Source organism: Choloepus didactylus, chromosome X (assembly GCF_015220235.1).
Source record: "Choloepus didactylus isolate mChoDid1 chromosome X, mChoDid1.pri, whole genome shotgun sequence".
Taxonomy (NCBI): Eukaryota; Metazoa; Chordata; class Mammalia; order Pilosa; family Megalonychidae; genus Choloepus; species Choloepus didactylus.
This window is the reverse complement of record NC_051334.1, coordinates 193246656-193262348: the sequence shown is the minus strand read 5'-3', so window position 1 is coordinate 193262348 and position 15693 is coordinate 193246656. Positions and strand designations below refer to the sequence as shown.

Sequence of the window (15693 nt, the reverse complement as noted above, 5' to 3'; positions counted from 1 at the left end):
ATACATGAGAGAAACAGTGGCAAAACTAAAGGAAGCAATTGATGTTTCCACAATAATTGTGGGAGACTTCAACACATCACTCTCTCCTATAGATAGATCAACCAGACAGAAGACCAATAAGGAAATTGAAAACCTAAACAATCTGATAAATGAATTAGATTTAACAGACATATACAGGACATTACATCCCAAATCACCAGGATACACATACTTTTCTAGTGCTCATGGAACTTTCTCCAGAATAGATCATATGCTTGGACATAAAACAAGCCTCAATAAATTTAAAAAGATTGAAATTATTCAAAGCACATTCTCTGACCACAATGGAATACAATTAGAAGTCAATAACCATCAGAGACTTAGAAAATTCACAAATACCTGGAGGTTAAACAACACACTCCTAAACAATCAGTGGGTTAAAGAAGAAATAGCAAGAGAAATTGCTAAATATATAGAGACGAATGAAAATGAGAACACAACATACCAAAACCTATGGGATGCAGCAAAAGCAGTGCTAACGGGGAAATTTATAGCACTAAACGCATATAATAAAAAGGAAGAAAGAGCCAAAATCAAAGAACTAACGGATCAACTGAAGAAGCTAGAAAATGAACAGCAAACCAATCCTAAACCAAGTAGAAGAAAAGAAATAACAAGGATTAAAGCAGAAATAAATGACATAGAGAACAAAAAAACAATAGAGAGGATAAATATCACCAAAGTTGGTTCTTTGAGAAGATCAACAAGATTGACAAGCCCCTAGCTAGACTGACAAAATCAAAAAGAGAGAAGACCCATATAAACAAAATAATGAATGAAAAAGGTGACATAACTGCAGATCCTGAAGAAATTAAAAAAATTATAAGAGGATACTATGAACAACTGTATGGCAACAAACTGGATAATGTAGAGGAAATGGACAATTTCCTGGAAACATATGAACAACCTAGACTGACCAGAGAAGAAATAGAAGACCTCAACCAACCCATCACAAGCAAAGAGATCCAATCAGTCATCAAAAATCTTCCCACAAATAAATGCCCAGGGCCAGATGGCTTCACAGGGGAATTCTACCAAACTTTCCAGAAAGAACTGACACCAATCTTACTCAAACTCTTTCAAAACATTGAAGAAAATGGAACACTACCTAACTCATTTTATGAAGCTAACATCAATCTAATACCAAAACCAGGCAAAGATGTTACAAAAGGAAAACTACCGGCCAATCTCCCTAATGAATATAGATGCAAAAATCCTCAACAAAATACTTTCAAATTGAATCCAAAGACACATTAAAAAAATCATACACCATGACCAAGTGGGGTTCATTCCAGGCATGCAAGGATGGTTCAACATAAGAAAATCAATCAATGTATTACAACACATTAACAAGTCAAAAGGGAAAAATCAATTGATCATCTCAATAGATGCTGAAAAAGCATTTGACAAAATCCAACATCCCTTTTTGATAAAAACACTTCAAAAGGTAGGAATTGAAGGAAACTTCCTCAACATGATAAAGAGCATATATGAAAAACCCACAGCCAGCATAGTACTCAATGGAGAGAGACTGAAAGCCTTCCCTCTAAGATCAGGAACAAGACAAGGATGCCCGCTATCACCACTGTTATTCAACATTGTGCTGGAAGTGCTAGCCAGGGCAATCCGGCAAGACAAAGAAATAAAAGGCATCCAAATTGGAAAAGAAAGAAGTAAAACTGTCATTGTTTGCAGATGATATGATCTTATATCTAGAAAACCCTGAGAAATCGACGATACAGCTACTAGAGCTAATAAACAAATTTAGCAAAGTAGCGGGATACAAGGTTAATGCACATAAGTCAGTAATGTTTCTATATGCTAGAATGAACAAACTGAAGAGACACTCAAGAAAAAGATACCATTTTCAATAGCAACTAAAAAAATCAAGTACCTAGGAATAAACTTAACCAAAGATGTAAAAGACCTATACAAAGAAAACTACATAACTCTACTAAAAGAAATAGAAGGGGACCTTAAAAGATGGAAAAATATTCCATGTTCATGGATAGGAAGACTAAATGTCATTAAGATGTCAATTCTACCCAAACTCATCTACAGATTCAATGCAATCCCAATCAAAATTCCAACAACCTACTTGCAGACTTGGAAAAGCTAGTTATCAAATTTATTTGGGAAGGGAAGATGCCTCGAATTGCTAAAGACACTCTAAAAAAGAAAAACGAAGTGGGAGGACTTACACTCCCTGACTTTGAAGCTTATTATAAAGCCACAGTTGCCAAAACAGCATGGTACTGGCACAAAGATAGACATATAGATCAATGGAATCGAATTGAGAATTCGGAGATAGACCCTCAGATCTATGGCCGACTGATCTTTGATAAGGCCCCCCAAAGTCACTGAACTGAGTCATAATGGTCTTTTCAACAAATGGGGCTGGGAGAGTTGGATATCCATATCCAAAAGAATGAAAGAGGACCCCTACCTCACACCCTACACAAAAATTAACTCAAAATGGACCAAAGATCTCAATATAAAAGAAAGTACCATAAAACTCCTAGAAGATAATGTAGGAAAAACATCTTCAAGACCTTGTATTAGGTGGCCACTTCCTAGACTTTACACCCAAAGCACAAGCAACAAAAGAGAAAATAGATAAATGGGAACTCCTCAAGCTTAGAAGTTTCTGCACCTCAAAGGAATTTCTCAAAAAGGTAAAGAGGCAGCCAACTCAATGGGAAAAAATTTTTGGAAACCATGTATCTGACAAAAGACTGATATCTTGCATATATAAAGAAATCCTACAACTCAATGACAATAGTACAGTCGGCCCAATTATAAAATGGGCAAAAGATATGAAAAGACAGTTCTCTGAAGAGGAAATACAAATGGCCAAGAAACACATGAAAAAATGTTCAGCTTCACTAGCTATTAGAGAGCTGCAAATTAAGACCACAATGAGATACCATCTTACACCGGTTAGAATGGCTGCCATTAAACAAACAGGAAACTACAAATGCTGGAGGGGATGTGGAGAAATTGGAACTCTTATTCACTGTTGGTGGGACTGTATAATGGTTCAGCCACTCTGGAAGTCAGTCTGGCAGTTCCTTAGAAAACGAGATATAGAGTTACCATTCGATCCAGCGATTGCACTTCTCGGTATATACCCGGAAGATCGGAAAGCAGTGACACGAACAGATATCTGCACGCCAATGTTCATAGCAGCATTATTCACAATTGCCAAGAGATGGAAACAACCCAAATGTCCTTCAACAGATGAGTGGATAAATAAAATGTGGTATATACACACGATGGAATACTACGCGGCAGTAAGAAGGAACGATCTCGTGAAACATATGACAACATGGATGAACCTTGAAGACATAATGCTAAGCGAAATAAGCCAGGCACAAAAAGAGAAATATTATATGCTACCACTAATGTGAACTTTGAAAAATGTAAAACAAATGGCTTATAATGTAGAATGTAGGGGAACTAGCAATAGAGAGCAATTAAGGAAGGGGGAACAATAATCCAAGAAGAACAGATAAGCTATTTAATGTTCTGGGGATGCCCAGGAATGACTATGGTCTGTTAATTTCTGATGGATATAGTAGGAGCAAGTTCACAGAAATGTTGCTATATTAGGTAACTTTCTTGGGGTAAAGTAGGAACATGTTGGAAGTTAAGCAGTTATCTTAGGTTAGTTGTCTTTTTCTTACTCCCTTGTTATGGTCTCTTTAAAATGTTCTTTTATTGTATGTTTGTTTTCTTTTTAACTTTTTTTTCATACAGTTGATTTAAAAAAGAAGGGAAAGTTAAAAAAAAAAAAAAAAAAAAAAAAGACACGTCTGGGGGACGGTGGCGGCCGGTTGCTAAATCCTAGGCTCTCAGGATTGCTCCGAGGGTACCGGCGGCGGGGGCTCTTTCCCGGAGGCGAGGGCGAGGCGGGGGACTTGGCCAGGTCCCCGGCGGGAGGCGTGCAAAGTATGGAGGGCGGCGAGAAAGGAACAGGCGGGACACGGTTCTTTTAGGGTGAAGAAACCAAGAGAGAGCGTTTATTAGGGGAGAGTACAAGCTTATATCGGGCGGTTTAGAGGGCGGGGTAGCTGTAGAGGTTAAAGGCTTGGATTGGTTCTGAGAGGGCGCGGAGGTTGATTGAAAAGGGGCGAGAGTTGCTCCCGTAACGGTGTCTGGCAACAATGTATGCGCACCGGTGGTGATGGGAGTTGCACTGGCGATGGGGAGTGTCCGGGCAAGATAAGGGGGTGGGGAAAAGGCGGTTCCCTCCAGCAAGCCTCCCCTAACAGTGGTGTATTTTGGGTGAGGAAATGGGGCCTGCCTCCGGCCTCACTTTCCCAGGCCCGGGGGGCTGTAGAGGGCGCTGTCGCCCGTGCCCACTACCCTCCCCAGGGGTGGATCCGGTCCCCCAGCCCAGGCCCGCCAAGTTGAAGCACGTAATCAGTGTCCCGCATTTCCCCCTTCTTTTCTAATTAAAGGAAGAAGCTTACCGGAGAGGTCCGCTAAGGGATGAGGGAAGGGGGAGGTCGGGGAGGGGAAAAGGGGTTGACGGTGGCTCAGCGAGGCTGGAGCTCGGCGTTGGTGTGGCGCCCGGGCGCTCGACAGGGGCCTTGCTGCTTGCGGGATGGACGAGGGTGGGGGGTTTAAAGTTGGAGGTTCAGAGAAGCTGGAGCTCGAGGTTGGTGCGATGTTCAGGCGATCGAGAAGGGCCTCGCGGTCGGCGGGTTGACCGGTGGCGGTGAGGTCGCGGAGGGTTGGTTGTCATCTCGGAGTAGGGAGCGTCAGAGGTGGCGAGTCGCTGGTACTGGACTTGGACGAACGAGGAAAAAATAGCATCCGTTTGTTTCCTTACAAGCTGGACAATTCTGCGGATAATGCAGGGTCCTAAGGTGAGAGCTAGAATAATCATTAGTAGGGGGGCCGAGGAGAGGGAGGAGGTATGGGAGGAGGGGGGTAAAGATGTGGGACCAATAGCTGGTGGCTTCACGGTCTTTTTTGCGTTGTTCCAGTCCCTCTTGGACCTTTTTTAGGCTGTCCTCTGCGAGACCTGTGGAATTGGCATATACACAGCACTCTTCTCCTAGGGCGGCGCAGAGGCCTCCTTCTTTGAGGAGGAGAAGGTCGAGACCTCGGCGGTTTTGGAGCACTACCTCAGAGAGGGAATTGACAGAATTTTTAAGATGGGAAATAGCGTCTTGTAGGTGACGAATGTCCTCGTCAACAGCCGCCCGGAGGTGAGTTAGGGCGGAGTCTTGACTGGCTAATGCAGCGATTCCGGTGCCAGCGCCTGCAAGACCTAGGAGGGAGGCAATCGTGAGGACGGTGATGGGCTCTCGCTTTTGCAGTGGGGCAGAAGCTGCAGTTGTTTCCAGGCGGAGGAAGAAGTCTTCCTCGCTGTGGTATAGGACCCTAGGGATGAGGACAATTAGGAGGCAAGTTTCATTAGTTGTATTGAGGGTTTGCACGTTAAGGCAGGGGGTAAGCCCTGTAGAGGAGCAGAGCCATTGGGAGGAGTTATGAGGAATGAGAAATTTTGCAGAGCTGCTGGGAGATGAGTAGTCGGCGCAAGCTGTGAGGTTGGGAGAGTTACTTGAGCGAGGGCGGATGCACTTTCCTGTAAAGGAGACTGAATGAAAGGTTAGGGGGACGGCAGAGGTATTCCAATTGCATTCCAAGGGGCTGTCCTCTGTGTTTTCTGAAAAGGAGAGGTTGGAGGCAACTGGCTCATACAGGGGGGAGGAAGTGGAGAGGCAAAGCCAACAAGAGGAGGTAAGATTGGGGTTGGAGGAATTCACTGAGGTGAAGGCCGCTTGGATAAGGCTGAGGAGGGGAGAGGAGTAACGGGTGGGGGGCGGACGAGGTTGGGGTGGTGGTGTTGGCAACGCGCCGTTTGCAGCTGAGGTGCGGCTGGTTGGAGCTGAGGTGCGGCTGGAGAGCTGTGGAAAAAGGGGGGTTAATGACTTTATTGGGACCAATGGCAGAGGGGTTTTTTTGTACAGCCTCCTTTTTTACAAGAATAAGGGAACCTGGGTCGACTCCTTTCAAATAAATTCTGAAGCCCCAGGTTCGACCGAGTAACCAGGAGGGATCATTGGGGAGCTGCACACTGAGATTTAAATGTGAGCAGGTACCTGTAGGTGCAATCTGGTGATGGCCTCCATAGATACCCCAGTTAATGGGTTCTTGAGGTGGTTTGCAGTTAAAGGGGGCCCATTTTAGAGTTAGGTAATGATCAGTGGCGTAAGTCTCCCACTGAGTGGCTAATGTTTCACATCCCCAATATGCACAGTAGTATTGGTTGGGGGAATTGCAGTACTGTTTTCCAGGATTTGAGGATGGGCACATATAATATTGGGCTTGATTCCAACCAGTGGGGCGTACGGAAGGAGTGAGAAATAGATCAGTTGTGTTGACAAGAAAGGAAGGTCGCCCTGCTGTAACCTGGGTTTGTATAACTGTGGAATCTTCCCACCGTGCCAAGGTCCATTTCCAAGGCTGGTGAGGGGAGTGGGGCTGGTAGACAGCCTGGGTAGAAGAGGCGAGAGCCAGCATGATTGTTAGAAGGGAAGCAATGCTCGGGTGGGGGTTATGGAGGTGTAGGGGGCTGGCTTTTGCCCGTCTATAGAGGCGTATAATTTCTCTGATTTCTTGTTTCTCCGGGGTTTCACCCGGACTGGGGTCCAGGCTCAGGTGTACTGTTGTCATCTGGTGCGTTATGCTGCGGAGACGGCGGCGTTCTCGTCTCGTTAGACGCGTGGTTGCTGGTGGCGGGCCGGATTGCCCTTCCTGGGATCCAGATTGGTTGTGCTGCATCATCTGGGAAAACACAAGCAAACCCACGCCCCTGGGCGAGGAGTGGGGAGGGACCCTTCCAGGTATTATTCTCTGGGTCCTTCCAGTAGACCATCGGGGCCTGGGTGGGCCTATACGAGGGCCCCCAATGTTTATGTAGGGGCGAAAGCCCTTCCTTATTGAATGTGAGTAGATTAAGGTGAATAAGGGCTGCTATGATAAGGTCCCCTGGAGTTGCCTGGGGGAGCATTGCCCTCTCTTTTTCAATTTGTGTTTTCAAGCGGCGATGGACTGCTTCCACAATGGCTTGCCCCTGTGGATTATAGGGGATGCCGAAATGATGGGTGATGTTATATAACTGAAGAAAGGCCGCAAAGGAGGCACTGCGATAGGCAGGCCCATTGTCCGTTTTTATGTCCCAGGGGACTCCCATGAAGAGAATTCCCTGTCTTAGGGCCTTGATACAGTGTTTGGCCGTTTCCCCGGCGAGGGGGACTGCATAACACATGGCTGAGAAGGTGTCAATCATTACATGTACATACTTGAGGCGCCCAAAGGACGGAACATGAGTTACATCCATTTGCCATCTAGAATTGGGTTTTAGGCCTCGTGGGTTGACTCCCTGAGGTTGCAGGGGGCCAAGCGGCGCAAAGGGCGCACAAGTTGCACAATTGCGGACAAGATGTTTACAGGTATCTAGGGGGAGGCCACATAAATGATGCAATGACATAGCCGAAAAGTGAAACCTGGAATGCAATAACTTGGCCTGGTTAACAGCGTCCCCCGGAGGGGCTGCCGTGTGGGTTAGCATAGCTTGGGTAGTCTGAGCTGAGACCGCTTGGTCTACTATACTGTTGCCATTAGCCAAGGGCCCCGGAAGGCCTGAGTGACTACGAATGTGGCTAACGAACCAAGGATCCTGTCTATGCTCTAAGATGCTTCTGAGGTCAGAAAGTGCTTTATCGATGGCCGAGTTCCCGGGGAAAAAGGTGGAAAATGCAAGGACTCGGCAGACCTGATACGTGTAGAGGCTGTCAGTGAAAATGTTTACTGGGTGGTTGCAGTGGGCGTTTAGCGCGTATGACACTGCCAGAATTTCCCCCACTTGGACTGAATGAAGGTTGACATAACTGAATAGGCGGGGTTCCGGATGGTCCTGCGAATAAGAGAGGAAGGCGAAACGGGTTTTGGAGGCGTCAGTAAAGACGGTAGTGGCACCCGGGATGGGTGCAGAGGAGGGGAAAGGATGGAAGGGGCTGCGGAAGGGAAGCTTGGCGAGTCCCTGTAACAGCCGATGGCTAGGATAGTGGCAGCTGAATTCCCCATGAAATCCTTCTAAAAGGATTTGCATGTCCGGGTTGTCACGTATAAGCAGGCGGGTTTGGCCTGCGTCTAGGGGCCAAACAATTTTTTCTGGCGGCTCTCCGAATACATGAACAGCCAGGGTGACTAGATCTGAAGCTAGGCTGATCCAGAGCCGCACCGCGGGGCAAATTTTTCTAAGCCGGCTTTTAGCAGGGTGCACCCAAAGTAGAGGGCCTTTCTGCCACAGGCAGCCCATGGGTGTGCCGGGCGTAGGAAGGATGAGTGCTATAAGATTGCCCTCTTTAGTGCTGAACCTGTTGAGACAGCAGGCGGCGAGTGCCTTGTTAATAGCGGCAATGGCTTCCTTTGCCTCCTGGGTGAGCTTAATGCGCCGGGAGATTGCTAGCGGCGGGGCTTCAGGGACACTCAGCAGCATAAAGAGTGGTTGGAGCTGTGCGGTGGTGATCGGCAACGCAGAGCGGAGCCAATTGATCTGACCGCAGAGCTGTTGAAGCTCAGTGATAGTGACCTGATCCGGTATGTCCAGCTGGGGAGCGGACGGGGCAATGGTTCTATTAATACTAAACCCTAAGAAGGCTAATGGTGGCACAATTTGAACTTTATCGGGCTGAACCGTAAGGCCGAGGTCAGCTAAATTAGTGGTGAGGTCTTTGAGGATTAGAGGAAGCGCCTCGGCGTCCTCAGAGGCCACCAAGATGTCATCCATGTAATGGATGAGCATGGCCTGCTTTCGCAGGGGGGCCACTGCGTGATTAACATACATTTGGCAGATGGCCGGACTGTTACGCATCCCTTGAGGGAGGACTTTCCATTGGTACCTGCTAGCCGCTCCCGCGTGATTGGGGACGGGAACTGTAAAGGCAAAGCGCGGGCAGTCTCGCTCATGTAGCGGGATGGAAAAGAAACAGTCTTTGATGTCAATGGTGGCTACATGATAGTGGGCCGGGATGGCTACCGGATGGGGGAGGCCAGGCTGCGGGGAACCCATGGGAAGAATATGCTTATTGATTTCCCGCAGATCATTGAGGAGCCTAAATTTCCCTGTGGCTTTTTTATGAATAACAAACACTGGCGAATTATAGGGACTAGTAGAAGGCTCTATGTGGCCAGCGTCCAATTGTTCTTGGACAAGGGCTTGGAGTGTTACTAATTTATGCGTGGGAAGGGACCACTGCTCCACCCATATAGGTTCCTCAGTATCCCACTGCAGAGGAACGGGCGCTGGAGGTGTTAAACGAGCAGTGGCGCACATTATTGGGGGGGCTGCGTGGTAAGCACTGCCCCAGAGGCGGCGAGGATGTCACGGCCCCATAAAATTTGGTCTATGGTGTGTAGAAATAACGGGCGGAAGGTGCCTGAGTGGCCCTCTTCATCCTCCCACTTAATGGGCCCTATGGCCTGAAGAGAGGTGGAGGTACCAGTGGCTCCCACTACCGAGGGACCATCGAGAACCATGCACATGGTGGCATACTGAGCGGGCATGCAAGAGACCTCTGCCCCTGAATCGAGCGTGCCCGTGTACCATTGCCCCTCTATTCTTAACTTACGAGTAGGCTTTTCTGGGGTGATAGGGACTGTCCAGAGAAGCGTTTTACTGCCGGTGAAGTGATTAGTTTTATTAGAACCGGCCGGCACGCTGCCTCTTAGGGGCGGGGCTGAGGCTTGCCCCGCTTGGAGTTTAAAGCTTGCTCAGTGCCCTGGCGCTGACTGCCGTCAGGGCACCAGGGATAGCAGAGGTTTTTTAAGCTATCCTTGCTAAGATCTCTGGGGCTGCTCTTGCAATCGCGCGCCCAGTGATAGCCACGCTGGCAGCGTGGGCAAGGAGTGGGAGGGGGGCGCCCATTACGCTGCATGAAAGGCGGGCGGTTGACTTCTGCATTGGGGCACTCCCAGGCAAAATGACCGCTCTGCCCGCACTTAAAACAACCGGTGGTGGCGGCTAAGGCGGCAGTGACAGTGCCAGAGACGGCCTGGGCTAGGGACGCGGCAGCTGGGTCAAAGGCGCTGCAGGCGAGTATCCAATCGCATAGGCTCTTCTCCCGCAAGGGAAGAATAGCCTGCTTGCAAGGGGGATTGGCTCCCTCGAGAATGAGTTCTCGAGCGAGAGCCAGTTGGGCCTGGGGATCATTAACCTTTCGAGCGCAGGTTTCCTCAACCCTAGAGACAAAGGTGGCAAAAGGCTCATTTGGCTCCTGGAGGAGCTTGGTGAATTTAGTAGGCCGACAGGCAGAACAGTTGGCAAAAGCTCGCAAGGCGATTCCCCGAAGGATAGGCCAAAAGGCGGCAGGTGCATTAATATAGGCGGATGCATTTATAAACGCTCCCGTGCCCAAGTAGGCTTCGGGGTGATGATAGACTCCAGTGGCTGCGTCTTGCTCGCTTTGCTTAGCTGCTTCCGCCTGGAAGTGAGCACACCAATCTACAAACTGGCCGGGGTTAAGAATGGAACGGGCAAGCGAGGCCCAGTCTTGGGGGAGGCAAAAGTTCATGGCGATATCCTGTAGTAATTGGGAAGCGTATGGGCTACCTAACCCGTCTTCCTTGACGGCCCTGCGAAGCTGCTTGATAGTATCAGAGTCAATGGGATACCAGTCATACGGTTTCTGTGGTGTGGGGGTAAGGTTAAGAGGAAAGAGCGAAAAGCACGAGAGAAAGGAGGACGCGCTTGCAGAGGGCTTGGCGCGGGAGTGGGGGTAGGGGGAGCGTTGCCCCAAGGGTTGCCTTGAGGTGTAGAAGGCAGCCAGGGGTTGTTAGTCGGCAGGGTGGGAGGAGCGGCGGCAGCTGCCGGTAGCGGCTCCGAGGGGGAGCTCGCCGGAGGGGGAGGCGGAAGTGGGAGGCCCCAAGTGTCGCAAGACGGCGGCGCGGTGGGAGTGGCTAAGGCATAAGATGGTGGACTAGCTCCGTCCTGTGAAAGGGCGGGGCCCAAGGCATAAGATGGCGGACTAACTCCGCCCTGTGAAAGGGCGGGGTAAAGCGCATGCGGTTTCCGGCCCAGCTTAGGGCTGACGTCATCGCCGGAGCACTTCCTCCCCTCGATGGAAGAAGAAGGAGGAAGTTCGCCATCTTGGCGAGGCTTAGTATTGCTTTGTTTTTGGGGGGCGACTTCGAGCGCGTTGTTAATTTGCTCGACTAAGGATTCTGTGTCCGAATCGTGGTCTACATTAGTATCGCTGTCTGAATCCGTTGGCTGGGTTGATAGGGCCTCCTTGGATTTAATGGGGCCTTGATCGGGGGGAGGGAGCCTTGAAGGCAGGAGCGGACGGTTATTAAGGTGGGGAGCAAGCCGGGAGGGAAGCGCTTGCTCTCATGTTCCATGGCGTTGGTGACCCGATCAATAAGGCGATCATAAGTAACAGGGTCCCAAAGATGGCAAGTGGTGAGCCATGGGTTAAAGGGCAGCAGGAGGTCCCAGTATACCTGCAGCTGCCGGACAGACACTTTACAGCGATGTGTGTCTAGGAGACCCGCCAGAGCGCGACCTTGGGGTGCTTGGCGTGCAGATAGACGATTACCCATAGCGGAGTGAGAAAAGAAAAAAAGGGGGGTTGATTATTGAGTAAAGAAAATGAGGTAAACCGAGGAAACGGCGAGAATAGGAGGCAGGAGCCTCTAGTAGCGAGAGCAGTTTGGGGGGGGCGGTCGCAAAGAGGCACACCGCGCGAAACAAAGAAACAAAGACACAAAGGACCACAGCAAAGTAATGGAGGGGAAGAGGGAAAGCTACTGGAGGAAGAGTGTTAGGAGGAATGGGGGGACATAGGAAGAGAAGACGAAAGGTAGTCGGGGGTAAGAGTTAGGTTAACGCGGGAAAGGAAGAGCGGCCCGGGCGCGGAGCGGCGTGGGAGGGGTGGCTCCAGACGTGGAGCGGCGAGGGAGGGGCGGCTCCGCGGGGCGGCGAGGGAGAGGCGGCCCTTACTTTGCAGGCGAGGAGAAGGGGAGCTGGAGAGGCGTCCGGGCGAGCGGGTGGTTTCACTGGACCGCTGCGTGGAGAGGACTTTTAATTCCAGGGGCCCCACGTTGGGCGCCAGTTGCGGTCGCAGTTGACTCGTCTGGGGGAGGGTGGCGGCCGGTTGCTAAATCCTAGGCTCTCAGGATTGCTCCGAGGGTACCGGCGGCGGGGGCTCTTTCCCGGAGGCGAGGGCGAGGCGGGGGACTTGGCCAGGTCCCCGGCGGGAGGCGTGCAAAGTATGGAGGGCGGCGAGAAAGGAACAGGCGGGACACGGTTCTTTTAGGGTGAATAAACCAAGAGAGAGTTTATTAGGGGAGAGTACAAGCTTATATCGGGCGGTTTAGAGGGCGGGGTAGCTGTAGAGGTTAAAGGCTTGGATTGGTTCTGAGAGGGCGCGGAGGTTGATTGAAAAGGGGCGAGAGTTGCTCCCGTAACGGTGTCTGGCAACAATGTATGCGCACCGGTGGTGATGGGAGTTGCACTGGCGACGGGGAGTGTCCGGGCAAGATAAGGGGGTGGGGAAAAGGCGGTTCCCTCCGGCAAGCCTCCCCTAACAGTGGTGTATTTTGGGTGAGGAAATGGGGCCTGCCTCCGGCCTCACTTTCCCAGGCCCGGGGGGCTGTAGAGGGCGCTGTCGCCCGTGCCCACTACCCTCCCCAGGGGTGGATCCGGTCCCCCAGCCCAGGCCCGCCAAGTTGAAGCACGTAATCAGTGTCCCGCACAGTGACACGAACAGATATCTGCACGCCAATGTTCATAGCAGCATTATTCACAATTGCCAAGAGATGGAAACAACCCAAATGTCCTTCAACAGATGAGTGGATAAATAAAATGTGGTATATACACACGATGGAATACTACGCGGCAGTAAGAAGGAACGATCTCGTGAAACATATGACAACATGGATGAACCTTGAAGACATAATGCTAAGCGAAATAAGCCAGGCACAAAAAGAGAAATATTATATGCTACCACTAATGTGAACTTTGAAAAATGTAAAACAAATGGCTTATAATGTAGAATGTAGGGGAACTAGCAATAGAGAGCAATTAAGGAAGGGGGAACAATAATCCAAGAAGAACAGATAAGCTATTTAATGTTCTGGGGATGCCCAGGAATGACTATGGTCTGTTAATTTCTGATGGATATAGTAGGAGCAAGTTCACAGAAATGTTGCTATATTAGGTAACTTTCTTGGGGTAAAGTAGGAACATGTTGGAAGTTAAGCAGTTATCTTAGGTTAGTTGTCTTTTTCTTACTCCCTTGTTATGGTCTCTTTAAAATGTTCTTTTATTGTATGTTTGTTTTCTTTTTAACTTTTTTTCATACAGTTGATTTAAAAAAGAAGGGAAAGTTAAAAAAAAAAAAAAAAAACAAGGAAAAAAAAAAAGATGCAGTGCCCCCTTGAGGAGCCTGTGGAGAATGCAGGGGTGTTCGCCTACCCCACCTCCATGGTTGCTAACATGACCACAGACATAGGGGACTGGTGGTTTGATGGGTTGAGCCCTCTACCACAGGTTTTACCCTTGGGAAGACGGTTGCTGCAAAGGAGAGGCTAGGCCTCCCTATGGTTGTGCCTAAGAGCCTCCTCCCGAATGCCTCTTTGTTGCTCAGATGTGGCCCTGTCTCTCTAGCTAAGCCAACTTGAAAGGTGAAATCACTGCCCTCCCCTCTACGTGGGATCAGACACCCAGGGGAGTGAATCTCCCTGGCAACGTGGAATATGACTCCCGGGGAGGAATGTAGACCTGGCATCGTGGGACGGAGAACATCTTCTTGACCAAAAGGGGGATGTGAAAGGAAATGAAATAAGCTTCAGTGGCAGAGAGAATCCAAAAGGAGCCGAGAGGTCACTCTGGTGGGCACTCTTACGCACACTTTACACAACCCTTTTTAGGTTCTAAAGAATTGGGGTAGCTGGTGGTGGATACCTGAAACTATCAAACTACAACCCAGAACCCATGAATCTCGAAGACAGTTGTATAAAAATGTAGCTTATGAGGGGTGACAAGGGGATTGGGAAAGCCATAAGGACCACACTCCACTTTGTCTAGTTTATGGATGGATGAGTAGAAAAATAGGGGAAGGAAACAAACAGACAAAGGTACCCAGTGTTCTTTTTTACTTCAATTGCTCTTTTTCACTCTAATTATTATTCTTGTTATTCTTGTGTGTGTGCTAATGAAGGTGTCAGGGATTGATTTGGGTGATGAATGTACAACTATGTAATGGTACTGTGAACAATCGAAAGTACGATTTGTTTTGTATGACTGCGTGGTATATGAATATATCTCAATAAAATGAAGATTAAAAAAAAAAAAAGACATAATGCTGAGCAAAATAAGCCAGGCACAAAAAGAGAGATATTGTATGTTACCACTAATGTGAATTCTGTGAAAAATGTACAATGTTTTATACTGTAGAATGTAGGGGACCTAGAGATACCAATTAGTGGAGGGGGAATGATAATCTAATAAGAACAGATAAACTATGGAGGGTAATCTCAATGTTATGGGAATGCTCAGGAATGATTATGGTTTGTAAACTTTCTTGGATATAGTAAGATCATGTTGGAAGCAATGTAGTTATTTTAGATTATTTGTTTTTCTTACTCCTCTGTTTGGACATGGTTTATTAATTTTCTTGGGGTATGATAGGAACATATTGGAAGCAAAGTAGTTATTTTAGGTTATTTGTTTTCCTTAATCCATTGCTTTGTTTGAAATGTGGGGTTGTTTTGGTTGTTGTTTGCCTGTTTGTTTTTAATTTTTTGATAAACAAAGTTAAAAAATTGAAAAAAAATCAGTAGAAAAATGGGAGTAAAAACTAAATGACAAATAGGGTGGGATGGGGGGATGGTTTGGGTATTCTCTTTTCACTTTTATTTTTTATTCTTATTCTGATTCTTTCTGATGTAAGGAAAATGTTCAGAAATAGATTGTGGTGATGAACGCATAACTATATGATCATACTGTGAACAGTTGATTGTATACCATGGATGACTGTATGGTTTGTGAATATATTTCAATAAAACTGAATTAAAAAAAAAAAAAAACCACAGTCTGAGAATCCTCAAATAAATATTCTGAAAAAAATTAATTGGGAGGGTTTATAGATTATAGTTCAAAAGGAAGAACATTTCCTATTCAGACTTGAAGACATTAGAGAATAAGATGAATTCTGAATGCTGAAGAATTAAAGTGACCCTTGGTCACCTATGAGCCCACCAGGAAAATAACTATAAAGTAAAAATCTATGATTGTGTACCTCAAAGAGAGATGCAACAGCAATGATACAGCAAGTCTCAAGAACATAAACTATACTTTGCTCTTTTTCTTATGCATATATGTCCAAAGGATGTGTGAGTGTCTTCATAAATCACTTACATACCAGCTGCATATAAACATCTTTTTATAAAATGCAAGAAAGTTGTATTAATTAGAGTTCTCTAGGAAAACAGAATCAATGGGAGATATCTATGAATATAAGATTTATAAAAGTGTCTCACACAACTGTGGGTGTGCACAAGTCCAAATTCCGTAGGGCAGGCAGCAAACTGGCAACTCCAATGAAGATGTTTGATGAACTCCTCAGGAAACGA

The 15693-nt window shown here is 47.7% G+C and overlaps 1 protein-coding gene across 9 annotated transcripts in view; it reads left to right on the top strand.

Moving 5' to 3' along the window:
* The window catches only part of TMLHE (trimethyllysine hydroxylase, epsilon), a 174732-nt gene that overhangs the window by 146144 nt on the left and 12895 nt on the right, over nucleotides 1–15693 (top strand). The window lies entirely within an intron of this gene.